This window comes from Trichechus manatus, unplaced genomic scaffold (assembly GCF_000243295.1).
Source record: "Trichechus manatus latirostris isolate Lorelei unplaced genomic scaffold, TriManLat1.0 scaffold00100, whole genome shotgun sequence".
Taxonomy (NCBI): domain Eukaryota; kingdom Metazoa; phylum Chordata; class Mammalia; order Sirenia; family Trichechidae; genus Trichechus; species Trichechus manatus.
The window spans coordinates 2,832,236-2,848,147 of record NW_004444036.1 but is presented as its reverse complement, the minus strand read 5'-3'; the positions used below and the strand labels follow the sequence as shown (position 1 = coordinate 2,848,147).

The 15,912-nt window shown below is 44.1% G+C and overlaps 1 protein-coding gene across 2 annotated transcripts in view; it reads left to right on the top strand.

The window, feature by feature from the left end:
- PHKA2 (phosphorylase kinase regulatory subunit alpha 2) overlaps positions 1 to 15,912 on the top strand; it is a 77,681-nt gene that overhangs the window by 2,835 nt on the left and 58,934 nt on the right. The gene's annotated exons all lie outside the window — the stretch shown is intronic.

Here is a 15,912-nt window from a genome sequence, read left to right as displayed (position 1 = left end):
ACTGCTGCGGCAGCTCTTCGCAGAATTCTGTGACCACTGTTTGAGGTCGAGGACAAAGAGGACTTTTGGGTGCCCTGGGTACAAAATGTGTCTTTTTGCACTGACTCTGTTTATTCTGGACAAGAGAGAGGATGTGTGTAGGTTGGACAGAGCCTGCTGAATGACGATGTGATCTCAGGACTCCGAGGACAGTAGACAGGAGTGAAGCCGCTCCTGAGCTTTGCATCGGACTCTGGAGTGTTCGGCCGACTCCTGCTGCCCCTCGCATGAATTACCTTGATAGACACCCACCTGTGAGGGCCTTGGAGTCTACTTTGCTATTTTACAGATGAGAAAACTGTAGGCCGGAAAAGTTGCCTTATGTAGCAAGGGCAGACCCAAACTCAGGCCTTCCTGAACTCAAGTTCAGGGGCTCCTGTGTAGCTGCCCATGTGGTCTGAAGTATTAATACACTTGCTACGTTTTGTACTACTGGGCTAAAGTTATGTACGGACCCATCATGTAAGCCCACTGGACTATTTTTATTCATAGTGAGGACAGCAACGGTCAATTGCTTGCCCTCAGTCAATAGCAACTATTTATGGGATCATCAGAGTCCCAGAAAGAAGTGGCGTTAGGTGGTTAAAAGCCTGGCCTGCAAGTTGGGAACCATGTCCGCTCCCAAGCTGCTGGCCGTTTTCCCTACTTAGCCAGTTTCTCATTCAGGAAATATTTGTGAGGCACCTATTATATGCAAAGCACTCTGCGAGGTGCTGGGTTTACAAAGAAGAAATGCGGTAACATTTATGGATAGGGAATAAGTCCAGAGCCTCTCGTCTGAAACCCTTCGGACTAGATGTGTTTTACAAATCAGAAATATTTGGGTTTACAGACTAACTGGTCTGACAGAGAAACCCCGCGAATATGGCTCCCGGACACCATTTTCACTCAGTACTGAAGTTACTCCTGAGATTCACCCTTCAGCCAAAGATTCACCCAAACCAAACCCGTTGCCATTGAAATTAGGCCCATAAAACAAAATGAGACTAAATGGGCACACCAGCCCAGGGGCAAGGACAAGAAGGCAGGAGGGGACAGGAAAGCTGGGAATGGGGAACCCAAGGTCGAGAAGGGGGGAGTGTTGACAGTGTCATGGGGTTGGCAACCAGTGTCGCAAAACGATATGTGTATTGTTTGAGAAACGAATATGCTCTGTAAACCTTCATCTAAAGTACAGTTTAAAAAAAAATTTGGAGTTTAGAAAGGTAATATGTATGTACTTTGTAGTCTATAATAACTGTAGTGGGGTCTGGGCTGCACCCCTCAATCAAATGCATTATTTCCACATCGAAATATGAATATCCGCACTGAATGGGATAAGACTGAAAATTGTTCCACATCAATTCAGGTCATCTTTTGCCACCAAATGAGTTTGCTGCACACTCAGGAAGACACACTTTTCAAAGCTTCTTGGCTTTTGGAATTGTGCATGAAAGACTGTGGTCCTTATTTTGGGAGCTTTTGAGGAAGGACCCCTAACCCAGTTTGGGGGGCAGGAGTGGAGGCCTGAAAGAGATGATGCTCAAGTTGAGAACTGAAGGAGGAGTAGGCAGGCAAACCGAGGTGATTTTCTGCCTTCCTCCTTGGAATATATTGTAATTCCGTTTATAAAGTGTTCTACAGTCCAAGTTGAGAGACCTTTCCCTTCATTGCAGTGATGGAAGGGGCTGTAAGGAGAACTGATGAGCGTGGTTCTTGTGTCAGACCCAGCTTTAAATCCCTAGTTCTGCCTTGAATGACCTGTAACTTTTACTTAACCTCTCTGAGTCCATGCCCTCATTTGTAAAATGGGGTAATAACCCCTGCCTCCATTGAGTTGTTGTGCAAAAACAAAACTAGGGCCCAGTAAGTTGCTTGGCACCTAGAGGGCAATCGATCAATAGCAGATGCTCTTGGTGGTGGTAAGACTTTGAGATAGGCCACATGTTAGTACTCAGGCCTGGTGGTCTTGTACTGACCACCCAGGCTGATGATACTTCCTTTCCTGAAGTCCCTGACACAGCTACTAGTTGCTTTCTGGTCCTTGAAGATAATTATGTTTCCCCATTGATGGCAATGAGGTCCTTAAGCACAGAGACCGCATCAGTTTCCTTGCTTGTGCATCAAAGTTAAACTTAAGTCCTTGTTGATAAAATACTTTCTGCAGGTCCTGAACCGTGCTAATGACCCAGCTATTGACCTCAGGAGCAAAAGAAGTGTCCTCTCGTTAAAGCAAATTTGCAGGGCTGGACTTTCCTCCCCGACATTTTAATGATTAAAAAAAAAAAGTTGTCTGAGCCTTTAGTTGTATTTATTTTGGGGGTAGTTGGTGAGAAGCCCTCGTGTTTGCCCTCTCTTTCCCTTCTTGGCTGCATCGTCCTGCTCTTCTGGCTAACCAGAACACTGAGTACGGTTTTGCTGGGAAATTTCATGTGTCTACAAGTGCAGAGTTGTGCTTCTTCCCACCTCCCTACCATCTCTCCCCACTAACTAGTCTTCACAGTGTGAGCCCTAGCCCATTTAGGGCTTCGCCATTGTCTCTGCGTGGTTTTAGGCAGGTCACCTAACCATTCCATAAAAAATGAATGAGCTGCACGAGTGATTTCTAAAGTTTCCGCTGTGTATCTCCCCATCTTCTCTTGTAGATACGTGCAGATGTTTATGAGACGTTTTTTTCAGTGTCAGCTGCTACAAGCTCTGAACTCTTGCTTCTGATTTGCTTTTTAATTTGAGACCAGCATGCATTGATTTCACTTGTTAGGAATCATTCAGTGTTAAATAATGTCAACCTAATGATCATTTTTCTTTTAGAGGTAATAGCTTGTTCATCTCAGCTAACATGCCAACTAATTCCTTTTCCTGTGTCTGTGTAAGGGAAGAAATTTTTCCAATAGTCATTTGCCAAATATACTTGCTGCTAAGTATTATGTGAGTGTTTAAGGCAAGGGAGGAAAGGGCTGTGTTTCTAAAAGGGTCCTTTTGCAGGTTAGATTTTATAAATATGTACTTTAAGGGATATCTTCAAAAATTTGTTGGTTTTCTAAAAAAAGAAATTTCTAGATTTATTTTGGCCCAGATAAGAAATAGTAACTTTTTACATTTCTTCAATAACAACTCTGAAGTCTCATTAATTCAAATGTTAAGCAGTGATAAGATAATGTGTATCGGAAAAAAAAGTAATGATCAAAGCAGTGTTCACTATAAATAACTGCGGATTATTTAGTATGATAAAGCAGACAACTAAGAGACCAGGACAGTGACTAAATATTACTTTTTAATGACAGCGGAATTTACAGTTAGAATGGGATAGCTAAAACATGGCGTATGGATCAGATACTAAAGCAATAAAGGTCGAGAGGTTTTTTTTTAACGTGAGAAGTTATCTGATAGGAATGATCTAGTAGACAGGGAAACACTGAAACCAATCCTTGCATAGGTGAGGGGGTGGGGTGTAGCATACATATGATGGGATGACCGGAGAGAGGAGCATAGTTTATCCATCAAAATGGGGGAAGGCAGGATATATGTTTCCATTGTTTATGCTTTCTCAGTGAAGCACGAGGCATGGACATCAGCCGAGAGTGCAGATAGGGAGGCGTTACTGGAGGTTTGAGGAGAGAGGAGAAGGTATGGAATAGTCCTTCAGGAGAGTAAGAAAGTGAATGGATCAAGGATTTCTAGTCTGATTGTCAGATAGCACTAAGGGTCATTAATTTAAAGTGAGTTCAGTCAGCGTGGTTGTGTGTTTTTCTCCAGCCACAGTAAGCTGTACAGGTGCATCCTCTGAGTAGGCAGAGAGAGTTAATCAGAGCTGGCATTTTGCCAGGAGCCCTGGTGGCACAGTGGTTAAGCATGCTCAGCTGCTAACTGAAAGGTTGGCAGTTTGAACCCACCAACCACTCCATAGGAGAAAAGACCTAGCGATCTGCTCCTATAAAGATTTCTGCCTAGGAAACCCTATGGGGCAGTTCTGCTTTGTCCTATAGGGTCGCCATGAGTCGGAATTGACTTGACGGCAATGGGTTTGTTTTTTGGGGTTGTTTTTGTTTTGTTTGTTTTTTTTTGGGGGGGGATTGGGGGTTTTGCCCAGCAAGTACAGTGGAGTGAGACGGGGCAAAGGATTAACAGATAACTCCTATCTTAAACTGTCTCAGTTAAAAGATAAAGAGGGATAGCTCCAAACTCCTTTTATATGGCCAATACCGTGTGATACAATAGTCAAATGAGACACTATGAGAAATAAAATTTATTGACCACATTCACTTATGAATAGTGATGCAAAAATACAAAGTAAAATATTAATACCACGAATCCAGCAATGTATTAAAAAGATACATCATGACCAAGTGGAGTTTATCACAGGAATGCAAGGATATTCACTGTAAGAAAATGTTTGTTTAATTTGCCACATTTATAAAGGAGAAAAACTAGGACCATGTCAGTAGATATAGGAAAAGCCTTTGATAAAATTCAGCATCCATTAATGAATAAAAAAATGAAACACCTTTTAGCAAACCAGGCATACAAGGGAACTCTGTTATCCCAATAAAGAGTAATGTTAAAAAAAAAAAAAGTGTACTTCACATCATAGCTAATAGAACATCAAGGATCCCCCATCACCCCTTCTATTCAGTATTGTACCTGTGGCCCATGCAACAGATAAGAGAAAGAAATGAGGTATAGAATGATCATTATTTGCAGACATAAGTGCCATAGAAAATTGAAGACTATTGGAACTAATTAGAGTTCTCAATCTTTAGAGCAAGTTCACCATATATAGAAGCCCTGGCAGCACAGTGGTTAAGCACTTGGCTACTTCTCGAAAGGTTGGCAGTTAGGACCGGTTGGGTTCAAACCCCTACTGAGAATTTGCATTTCTACCCCAGATAAACTGAATCAGAATCTACAGTTTAACAAGATCCCCAGGTGATTCTTATGTATAGTAAATTTTGAAAACCACTGCTATACTACTGGTTTTCAGAATTGGTCCCTAACCAGCCGCATTAGCATCGCCTGGGAACTTGTTAGAAATGCAGTTTCTCCACAGGGGTACGAACCGGTTAGAAGCCCAGCTTCAAACCCACCAGCCCCTCTGTGGGAGAAAGATGTGGCAGTCTGCTTCTGTAAGGATTACGGCCAGGGCTTCCACCCATTTCTTTCCTGTTCAAAACCCAGATTACAGCGTAAGAAGCCCTATGGGGCAGTTCTGCTCTGTCTTACAGGGTCTTTATGAGTCAGAATCAACTCAACAGCAGCGAGTTTGGTTTTGGTTGGTTTGTGCCATATGTAAGATCCATATGTAATAAACTGTTCCTTTACACCAGCCACAAACAATTAGTAAATGTTACAGTGTTTTTTAAAGACTTCATTCGTCGTAGCAGCCAAAACTATAAAGTATCCTTGAATAAATCTGACAGACTAGATATGCGTGGAGAAAGTTATGAAGCACCATTGAGGCACATAAAAGAAGGCTTAAATAATTAAGGAGATACACCATGTTCTTGTTTGGGAAGATTCAGTGTTATAAAGGTATGTTCTTCCCCAAATTAATCCAAATAAAATCCAAAAAGGACTTTTCATGGAAATTGATCCTGAAACTCATATGCTGTAGTAAGGGGCCGAGAATAGCCATGTCAGATTTTAAGTAGAAGAATGGGAGCTAATGAATGGAACCCAGCAGCCGCTCTGTGGGAGGAAGATGTGGCGGCCTGCTTCCATAAAGATTACAGCCTTGGAAACCTATGGGAGCGTTCTACTCTGTCCTATAGGGTTGCTATGAGTCGGAATTGACTCAGTGGCAACCAACGGGTTGGGTTTGGTTTGGTTATGGCCAAAGTGGTGTCCTCAAATGCAGCCTCACCCTCGTTCAGGTTAACATCTTAATCTCCCTTCCATCTCCACTCAACCCGGAAAGCCCCCCCACCTTCTCCCAGACTAGGTCAGTTTCCTGTCATCATGCCCTCACAGCACCACACACATCCCCTTGGTAGCACTCAACTGAGTTGGAATTTTATGTGTATTTGTGTGATTTGAAATGAATTAATTCTCACTGGCCTATAAGCTGCATGGGGCAGGATCAAGCATTTTTTTAAATCACCATTTTATTCTTAGTTCTTGTTCTTTTTGTTAGGTGCTGTCAAATTGCTTCCAACTCATGGCAACCCCATGTGACAGAGTAGAACTGCCCCATAGGGTTTTCTAGGCTGTAATCTTTACAGGAGCAGATCGCCAGGTCTTTCTCCTGCAGAGCCGCTGGGTGGGTTTGAACCAACAAGCTTTTGGCTAGCAGCCGACACTGAACTGTTGCACCACCAGGGCTGCTTCCTTAGCCCTTAAACCAAAAAAAAAAAAAAAAAAACCCGGTGGCATTGAGTCGCTTCCAACTCATAGTGACCCTATCAGGACAGAGTAGGACTGTCCCATAGGGTTTCCAGGGAGGGCTGGTGGATTTGAACTGGCAATGTTTTGGTTAGCAGCTATAGCTCTTAACCACTGGGGTTCCAGTACCTGGCAATTATACCCGTTGCTTCAAGTCGATTCCGACTCACAGCAACTATAGAGATTTTAAAAACATTTGTTGATTGAGTGAATAAATGACTGAAATAAAGTGTTCAACGCATAGTCTGGTATGTGCTGTAGCATGTGTACTTAATACATGACAGCTGATGTTGTTATAGTTAAGAAAGCCTTGACCAGACAGAGCTCTTCTGGGGGTTCCTCGAAGTTATTGCATGCCCATAAAAAGAAACTGGGCCAGAGTTCCTGCAGCCTGTCTGTCCTTTGTAATGACTCCAGCTTTCTCTGGGAGGAACTGATCTAGTAACTGCTTTGGGAGTGAGAAAAATGTGGACCAGCGAAGAGCACAAATGTTCCGGGCACACTGAGTCCAAGTAAGGGCAGAGGGGCATTTTTAGTGCGTGGTCTGACAGAAGCTTGTCTGGTCTGGGCGTCGATTTGAGAAAGGGAGCGCTCGGTGGCTGACATTTTTCTCCTTCCTGGCCGTAACCTGGGCCCTTGCTTTCTGCCATCTCCTACTTCAACTCTTTCAGTGAAGCAGGGAGGAACGCTTTTTGCTGTGCCCTTTCCAGGACAGCCTTTAAATATTTTAGTGTCAGATTAAAAACAAAAAAATCAAATAATTAGAAAAAAAAAATCCAGATTCCTCCATTTACAAAGTGAAAAGTGCAGCATCCCATACTCGGGTGAGATTTACAGTTGTCTCAAGCTTTGCAAGGACCCAAAAGATCGCCTAGTCAGACCACCTAGTCTCCTTTACAGTTAAAGAACTCCAGCCGAGAAAGTCCAAGAGACCTTTGTCAAGGTCATCCTTTTGGTGAGCTGACAGCCCCCTGATAAGCTCTGTCTTGTTAGGATCAGGCTGGAGGGGTGGGGAGAAATACTTTAGATACACCAGATTGCTGTATCAAATAATGTTGCATTCTCCTTACTGTGTGTGTTAAAATAGTGAAACTCTTAATAGAGTATTTCTTTAAATATTCTACTCTATTTAGTTCTGTCATATTGTCCTTGTCACTTATATTTAAATATCACCCCATTAATTCCCAAAAACCCGTTGCTGTCGAGTCGATTCCAACTCATAGCAACCCTGTAGGACAGAGTAGAACTGCCCCATAGGGTTTCAAGGAGTGCCTGGTGGATTTGAACTACTGACCTTTTGATTAGTAGCCAAACTCTAGGAAAGTAAATATCACATCTTTCTCACAATTTGTGTTGTTGTGTGCCGTCAAGTCGATTCTGACTCATAGTGACCCTATAGGACAGAGTAAAACTGCCCCATAGGGTTTCCAAGGAGGGCTGGTGGATTCAAGCTGTGACCTCTTGGTTAGCAGCTGTAGCTTGCCATAGCTCTTACTTAACCACTCCGCCACTAGGCTCCCCACAGTGGATAGGGAGAACATAATGTTCATAAAATGCCTTTAGAGAAGTGGTTCTTCATCAAGTGCATTAGAGACCCATTTGAGATAAAAGTGGAATACCCTACCCTGTCCTGAGAAAAATGCTTACAAAAAAGTTCCAGGAGTCTCAGGGAACTCCCTCCCCTTCCCAAAGGCCACCAGCAGATCCCTGGAGACCCAGGTTAAGAGCCCAGATGCAGAGTGACATGGGATGTCTCAGTGCTCCCAGTCCAACCCAATGAACTAGAAGTCAGTCTTATTGAAAATATCACATAGTGACATCTGCAGTTCTCCTGTTCAGATGAGAGGTACATCACAGCCCCTGGCAAATCCTGAGTACCGAAGACTTCAGGTGTTGGCTAGGAAGACCCCACAGCCCCACTGAGTTTGAATGTGTTCTGTAAGTTTCCACAATACCAGGCTAAGGACTTACAGCTCAGCGATCCCTCCACCTCACTACAGGAATTGTTGTGAGAGGCAAAGAATTACAATCTCCGAAAGGTCGGCAGTTCGAATCCACCAGCCACTCCTTGGAAACTCTATGGGTCAGTTCTACTCTGTCCTATAGGGTCGCTATGAGTTGGAATTGACTCGATGGCAATGGGGTGGTTAGTTGGTTAGGAGAGTGGTAGGGAGACCTGGCGGCACAATGGTTAAGTGCTTGGCTGCTAACTGAAAGGTTGGCAGTTCGAACCTACCAGCCACTGCGGGAGAAAGATGTGACAGTCTGCTTCCGTAAAGATTTACAGCCTTGGAAATCCTATGGGGTCGTTCTACTCTGTCCTGTAGGGTCGCTATGAGTCAGAATCAACTTGAAGGCAACCGGTTAGGAGAGCATTTGTTTACACATTTGGTTGTAGCTAAGGGGCCCGGTAGGTTTCTGTGAGTTTCAAAAGTTTTAAGATGAGCGTAGGGGCCTGGGACAAAGCTGGAACGAAGTGGATGCCTAAAATGAAATGCTTGGTGTCCACCCCAGTTCATTTCCCTGGAAGCCACCATTCAGTCATCTGACATGGTGCAAATGCCTAGCCGAGGACAGCTGGCAGCTTGTGCATTATTTGTAAACCCAGAGGGGGAAAAGCTGTTAAGCAGCAATTTAGAAAAAGACATCATTTGAAAGTGAGAATGGTCCACCTGTGATCCCCTTAGGTAAAGAATGAGGCTGCTGCACATTAAAACTTAAGTTTTCAAGATTATTTTCTGAAATGTCTGAGGTTTACCTATCAAATTGTATAAAATCCATCTTTTAAACTAATGTATAAAGCAAGTATTACACAACCAGTAGTCCCAATTATAGATGCAATCATTTTTAGACAAATGCTAGTGTTATTCCCACTTTAGAGACATCCCAAGTCCAAGCCATTGCCCTCCCCACCCCCCTTAGTATTGCGAATGGTAGTTGCTAGAACAAAATTCTAGTACAACAAATGAATTTGGTCAGTTTTTGTAACAGGATTTTTCACTTTCTACTTTTTGCTTTACCAACGTGGTGGTGTATAGTCGTGTATTTTCAACATCTAGCCTCTTTTGGATATTTCATTTGAATGATGTAACTGTACTTTCCTCCTTAGGAACTGAGCAAGGCAGTGCCAAGCACTTAGCAATTCTTAATCCAAATGAGAGAAAACTAAGGGTGGGGGTGAGCCTGAAGCCTCTGACCTCCGTCCCTTGGAGCACAGGAAAAGGAGCACCTAGAACTGACTGCCTGGGGTACTGGGGAAGGCTTCACAGAGGAGGGAGGGAGATCACAGGCCTGGAACACAGGAGCAGAGCATGTGTGGCCAACGTTAGTTAATGTGGGTTTTCTGGAGAGGTCCCCGAGGAGGGAGTGTCAGGTGATTAGGTTGGATGTGGGAGGAAGAGCCAGCACATGATGGGTCTCATATAAAAATCCAGGGGATTTCGATTCTATCTTGTAGGCACTGGAGAATTCGGAGCAGGGCAGCAAGTTCTGAGATTCTAGATCTTTCTGTGACCACCCTTTGTGGAAGATGGGTTGGAAGAACTAGAGGCAGGGAGATCCAAGAGGGAATTTATACTCTGTGCCATTTTTGGTGCATAGATGACAATATTCAACTCTGTGCCCTCAGCCAGAAATTGAATTGCAAAATGGTAAATGTAAGTAGTTCGGTGCTACCATCAAGCGTATGTATTTTGCCTTAATATTGCCTCAATGTTGCACATCTTTAATAGCATCAAATAAATGTTTTTAGTGTATCTAGTCCACCACGACCATAGAAGCATTCATGGTTGTAGTTGTCAAGATTCTTTCCATTGCAAAGGACAGAAAACCATCTCCAACAGCCTTTAAGCACAAAAGATAATTCATTGGTCAAATAATTGCAAAGTCAAGGGGAATGTTCTGGATTCAGGCACGGCTGGATTCGGGAGCTCAAATGGTCAAGTGTGTCTCTTTCCATTGCTTGGACTCATCCTGTGTGCTAAGAGGTGGTCCGTTGGCAGTTCCAGGTTATATTCTTCCAGAGTAGTGGACTCCGCAGAAAGAATGCCTTTTCTATAGTAGCTCCAGCCAAAGTCTTGACTGAGAATGGCTCTCAGGTAGTCCATCTTGGGTCACGTGCCCATCCTTGAACTGCCCAGATTGGTCAGGCCTAGGTCACTTGTCCTTTCTGCGCTGGGGTGGAGGACAGGCAGTGATGGGGTCCGCCCCATCAGAACCATACTGTCGGAGCAGGGAGAATGCTAGAAAGGGGAGCAGGTGCTGGGCAGCCAGAGGCAACAACATGTCCATCCAGGTAGGATGAAGTGAAGAGCCCAAGGGGACCCACGTTCTCCAGTCTGCTTTGACCCTTCTTTTTGATAGAAAAACTGAGGCCCAGAGAAGTTAAGTTGTTCAAGATCCCATAGCTAGTAAGTGGCAGAGCTGAGATTTGAACCCAGGTGTGTCTTTATCTCACCTGCCATGTGGGCTAGACCTCAGAGTCTTAGCCAGACTCTGCCCAAACCTTCTGCTCAAATAATTCCAGAGACAGGCCCTCATTACAACTGGGCCCATTCTGTTTGGACAATTCTAAATGTTTGGCAGTCTTTTGCTGAGTTGAAATCTGACCTGAGTTTACTCCTTCCTCACTCACAGAGTAACAAGGAGCCCTTGGTTGCACAATGGTTAAGTGCTCAGCTGCTAACTGAAAGGTCGGCAGTTCTAGGGAGAAAGGACCTGATGATCAGCTCCCATAAAGGTTACAGTCTGGGAAACCCTATGGGGCAGTTCTGTTCTGTCATATAGGGTCGTTATGAATCGGAATCAACTCGAGAGCACGCAACAAAACAGTCTATGTTGGAATTGACTCGACAGCACACAACAACAACATGGAGTAACAAAACGTCGAATCCCTTTTTCGGAGAACAACCTTTGAGTTCTTTGAAGATGCTGATGTGCTAACTCTTAAGCCTTCTCTGAACATTCATTTTCTTTCCCTATTCCCATGAGACATGACTTTCGGCCTCTTCATTGCCCTGGTCACCCTCCTCTGGGTACGTTCCTGCTAGGGAATGTCCCTTTTAAAACACGGTATTTGACGGTGACGAAGTATTCTAGATGCGCTCTGTCAGTCTGGCAGTTCAGTGGGATGCACAGTCCCCTTATTTTGTCCTTGGGTGGTGCAAATGGTTAACATGCTTGGCTGCTAACCAAAAGGTTGGAGGTTTGAGTCTACCCAGAGGTGCCTCAGAGGAAAGGCCTGACGATCTACTTCTGAAAATTCATCCATTGAAAACTACAGAGCACAGTTCTACTCTGACACACGTGGGGTCACCATGAGTTGGAGTCGACTCAAAGGCAACTTTTTTTGTTGTTGTTTTCTTAATGCAGTGTTGGCTTTTTGGCAGGTACTCACACGCTGTGGGTCGGGTGCTGTTAAAACTTGTAATCAGTGTTGCACAGTTGATTTTTTTTGTACCTAAGCGATGGGGTCCTGGTGGTGCAGTGGTTAAGAGCTCAGGCTGCTAACCAAAAGGTCGGCAGTTCGAATCCACCAGCTGCTCCTTGGAAACACTAGGGGCACTTCTAGTCTGTCCTGTAGGGTCGCTATGAGTCGGAATCGACTCGACGGCACACAACAACAACAATAAGTGTTGGGGCAGGATATGGCTGGGTCACTGGGTGGCTTCCTTGGGGTAGGGGCGGGAGGATTTGGAAAAAAAAGAGGACGCTCTGTTTGAATCAAGATTAGTTGGGGCCCCTAGGGGTAGGGGTGGTATGTGTAAAGGGAGCTGACTCAACCCAAATGTGGGAGGGATGGCTAATAAAATTAGTTGAGCAAACATTTATTAAACATGTGAGCCCAATATATAAGTTCTTGTTGAATTGTATCTGGTTTGTTTTCAGTCTATTGTCCAAGTCCATATGCATCCTGCTGTTCTAGTATTGGCTCGGCATCTGTTTTGCAGCCCCCACTCCCCCTTGCACACACCCTCTGAGGAGCAGTGAATGTCACCATTTCAGCATCTCTGCTGTCTTCTGTTGTTAAAATTGGCCCCGTCCCCTGCTTGCTTTGAAAATTTTACTTCTTTGTATTGCCACCAGCTACAAAGGTTGTCTAAGTGTTTTCCAAGTATACAGTTATAATGTTGAATATGTGTTTTTAAACTTCGCACACACCACTCTAGGGAGTCACGTACCCTGTCTTCTCCCATCACCTCTACCCCTGGGCCCCAACCCCCCACTGAGATTCACTGCTCTAACCTAAGGCAACTTCTGCCTTCTTAAGCTTCACCTCTGTCCTGTGACAATACTATTCTTAGTTCACCCACCTCTCGTCTCTGAGCCTATAGCAATAAGTCATTTCCTCTGCTTGGAGCAGCTCTCCTATTTTGCCCTCTTTTCTCCATTTAAATAAAAAATGAGGCTCTGCCTCCTGCTTGAATCATTCTCAAGGTTCACACTGTGCATACCTGCCTGAAGAAGGAATAGGCAGAAGAATGTGTGTAATAATAAAACAAGCACACTTAAAAGGAAAATTACTTGTATTAGCTATGCATAATACAAATATTATAGATAGATACTATCTGCATTTTTAAGGACCTTTGAACAGATATTTCAGAATATAAATCAGTAAAAATACAACCTTTATTATGTATTTGTTCATTATTTATCTAGCACCTCACTAGGCCACAACCTTGGGTTAGAGTAGTGAACAAAAAGGACAGACTTTGCCCTTAGGAAACTTACAGCATAGGGACAATGCTGAAGGCTGTACCAGAAAGACATCCCATGTTCATGGATTGGAAGAATTAATATTGTTAAGATGGTTCAAATGGTTAATGTGCTTGGCTGCTAACTGAAAGGTTGGTGGTTTGAGTCCACCCAGAGGCACCTTGGAAGAAAGGCCTGGTGATCTACTTCTGAAAAATCAGCCATCGAAAACCCTGTGTAGCACAGTTCTATTCTGATGCACGTGGGGTCACCATGAGTCTGCGTAGACTCAACAGCAACTATTTTCTTTCTCTCTTTTTTTTTTTTCCTGAGTGTTCAGAGTTCTCTTTTCCACTTTTTGAGCCAGAACTAGAGGGCATCTTCTGGATCGCTCTCTGCCAATGCCCAGTGCCCACTTCCAGATTTCAGTCTACCTTAAGATCAGACTGAGGAAAAATGGTAAAATCGCTGCCAGTTCAGTGGTACTTTGAATTTTTGTCATCTTCCCCAATCTGCCTGCTACTATTTACTTTTCAGAGTCCTCTAATAGGTTCTCTGAGCTGTCTGTGTTCAGGTTCTATAGTTTGAGGTCCGAATGTCAGGGAGGGAATGATCCAGGGAGATTTTAATTCTGACTTAGGTGTTCCATCTATGGTCTCAGTACGCCTGGTCCACTCTCTCAGTGCCAGTCGTGGGTAAGGTCTCCCTTGCTCTCCATTTCTCACATGCCAGGCACCCCTGATGGTGTCCTTGCTGTGCCAGTCCTTCAGCTTCTCTGCCCATCTCCCAGGAAAAATGTCTTTTGCCAACTGTGACCCCTCCCAATTCCTTTTCTCCTCTTCCCCCTGCCCCAAAGAGTAGGAATTCCAGTTTATTATTTTAATACTTCTTTATAAAACAAGGGGCCCTGTTGGTGCAGTGGTTAAGAGCTATGGCTGCTAACCAAAAGGTAAGCAGTTTGAATCCACTAGCTGCTCCTTGGAAACCCTATGGGGCAATTCTACTCTGTCCTGTAGGGTCGCCATGAGTCAGAATCGACTCAACGGCAACAGGTTTGGTTTTTGGTTTTTTATAAAAGAAAAAAACAAAATGCCACCCACCCCGTCTGGAGCAAGGGAGAATGAAGAAAACCAAAGACACAAGGGAAAGATTAGTCCAAAGAAGTAATGGACCACGTCTACCACGGCCTCCACCAGACTGAGTCCAGTACAACTAGATGGTGCCCGGCTACCACCACTGACTACTCTCAGGGATCACAATAGAGGGTCCCTGGACAGAGCTGGAGAAGAATGTAGAACAAAATTCTAACTCACAAAAAAAGATCAGACTTACTGGTCTGACAGACTGGAGAAACCCCGAGAGTATGGCCCCTGGACACCCTTTTAGCTCAGTAATGAAGTCACTCCTGAGGTTTACCCTTCAGCCAAAGATTAGACAGGCCCATAAAACAAAAGACTAATGGGACACACCAGCCCAAGGGCAAGGATGAGAAGGCAGGAGGGGCAGGAAAGCTGGTAATGGGGAACCCAAGGTCGAGAAGGGGAGTGTTGACACGTCATGGGGTTGCCAACCAGTGTCACAAAACAATACATGTATTAATTGTTTAATGAGAAACTAATCTGCTGTGTAACCCTTTATCTAAAGCACAAAAGAAAAAAAATGCCCGTGGTTCATCATTGAATGTCTGACCACTTCTGGTCCAGCTGATCTCAACCTGCTGCAACTGGCAGGTGAGGTCACTGTGATAGCATGTATTCTTGTTCACGTGATCCACTGACGATTGCCTTTCTTCCTAGGTTGAAATAGTGAAATAGTACCTGGTTAAAGAGAAACCAAAAATTAGTTCATAGAAGAGAAAATCCAATGCCCCTATATATATACATATATATATGTACATGCATGTATGGTGGCACAGAGGTTAAGAGCTTGGCTGCTAACCAAGAGGTTGGCAATTTGAATCCACTAGCCACTCCTTTGAAACCCTGTGGGGCAGTTCTTCTCTATCCACAGGGTCGCTATGAGTCAGAATCGGCTCAATGGCAATGGGCTTGGTTTTGTTTATAAGGGATGTGTAAATTAAAAAAAAAAAAAGCAGTGACATATCACTTCATACCCATCAGACTGACAAAACCACTGGTTAATAAGAAAGGACGACAGACTGGGGGTGGCAGAGTCTCTATTGATCTGTGATAACTTCCATTTCTATGAATCACATCCAAATGGAACCTCCCACATCTTCCAACACCCTGCATTAATTTTTCTAGACTTAAAAGAGAAGCAAGTCATAAAATAAGTATTCCTTTTACTGAGTGCAGTAACACCCAATTTAATGGGGCTTGTGTGTGCATAGACTTGGATGTGGAGATCCCCCCCCCCCCAAACATATCCTCGCTGCCAGCAAAGGGTTGGGGAAATTCAGGCAAAATGGGTCAGCTGAGAGGTATCCCTGACCCTCAACCACAGCAGCCATATAGAAACCCCCTAGCTGCCTCCCTGTAGTGGAATGGGGGGCAAGCACAGTCTAACTTTGGGTAGGGATGAACTCATCCACTTTAGCAGTTAAGCCCAAACTAAAGGAGAAAAGAGGTGACTTTCACTTACCACAACAGTGACATTTCATAATCCAAACCACACTCGGCCTGTGTGTAAGCGGTCACTGCTGTGTCATCTGAAGACTGTTTCCTTGGACTCTGGAATGCCAGGAAGGGGCTTTGAGCCTTACTCTGGGTGATTTCCTGTCCTGGGGTTACCCAACAGGCTTCAGAACAGATAAAGATGCTTATGTTGTGCGTTGTTGGTGAATAGTGGTTTTTTTTTTTTTTT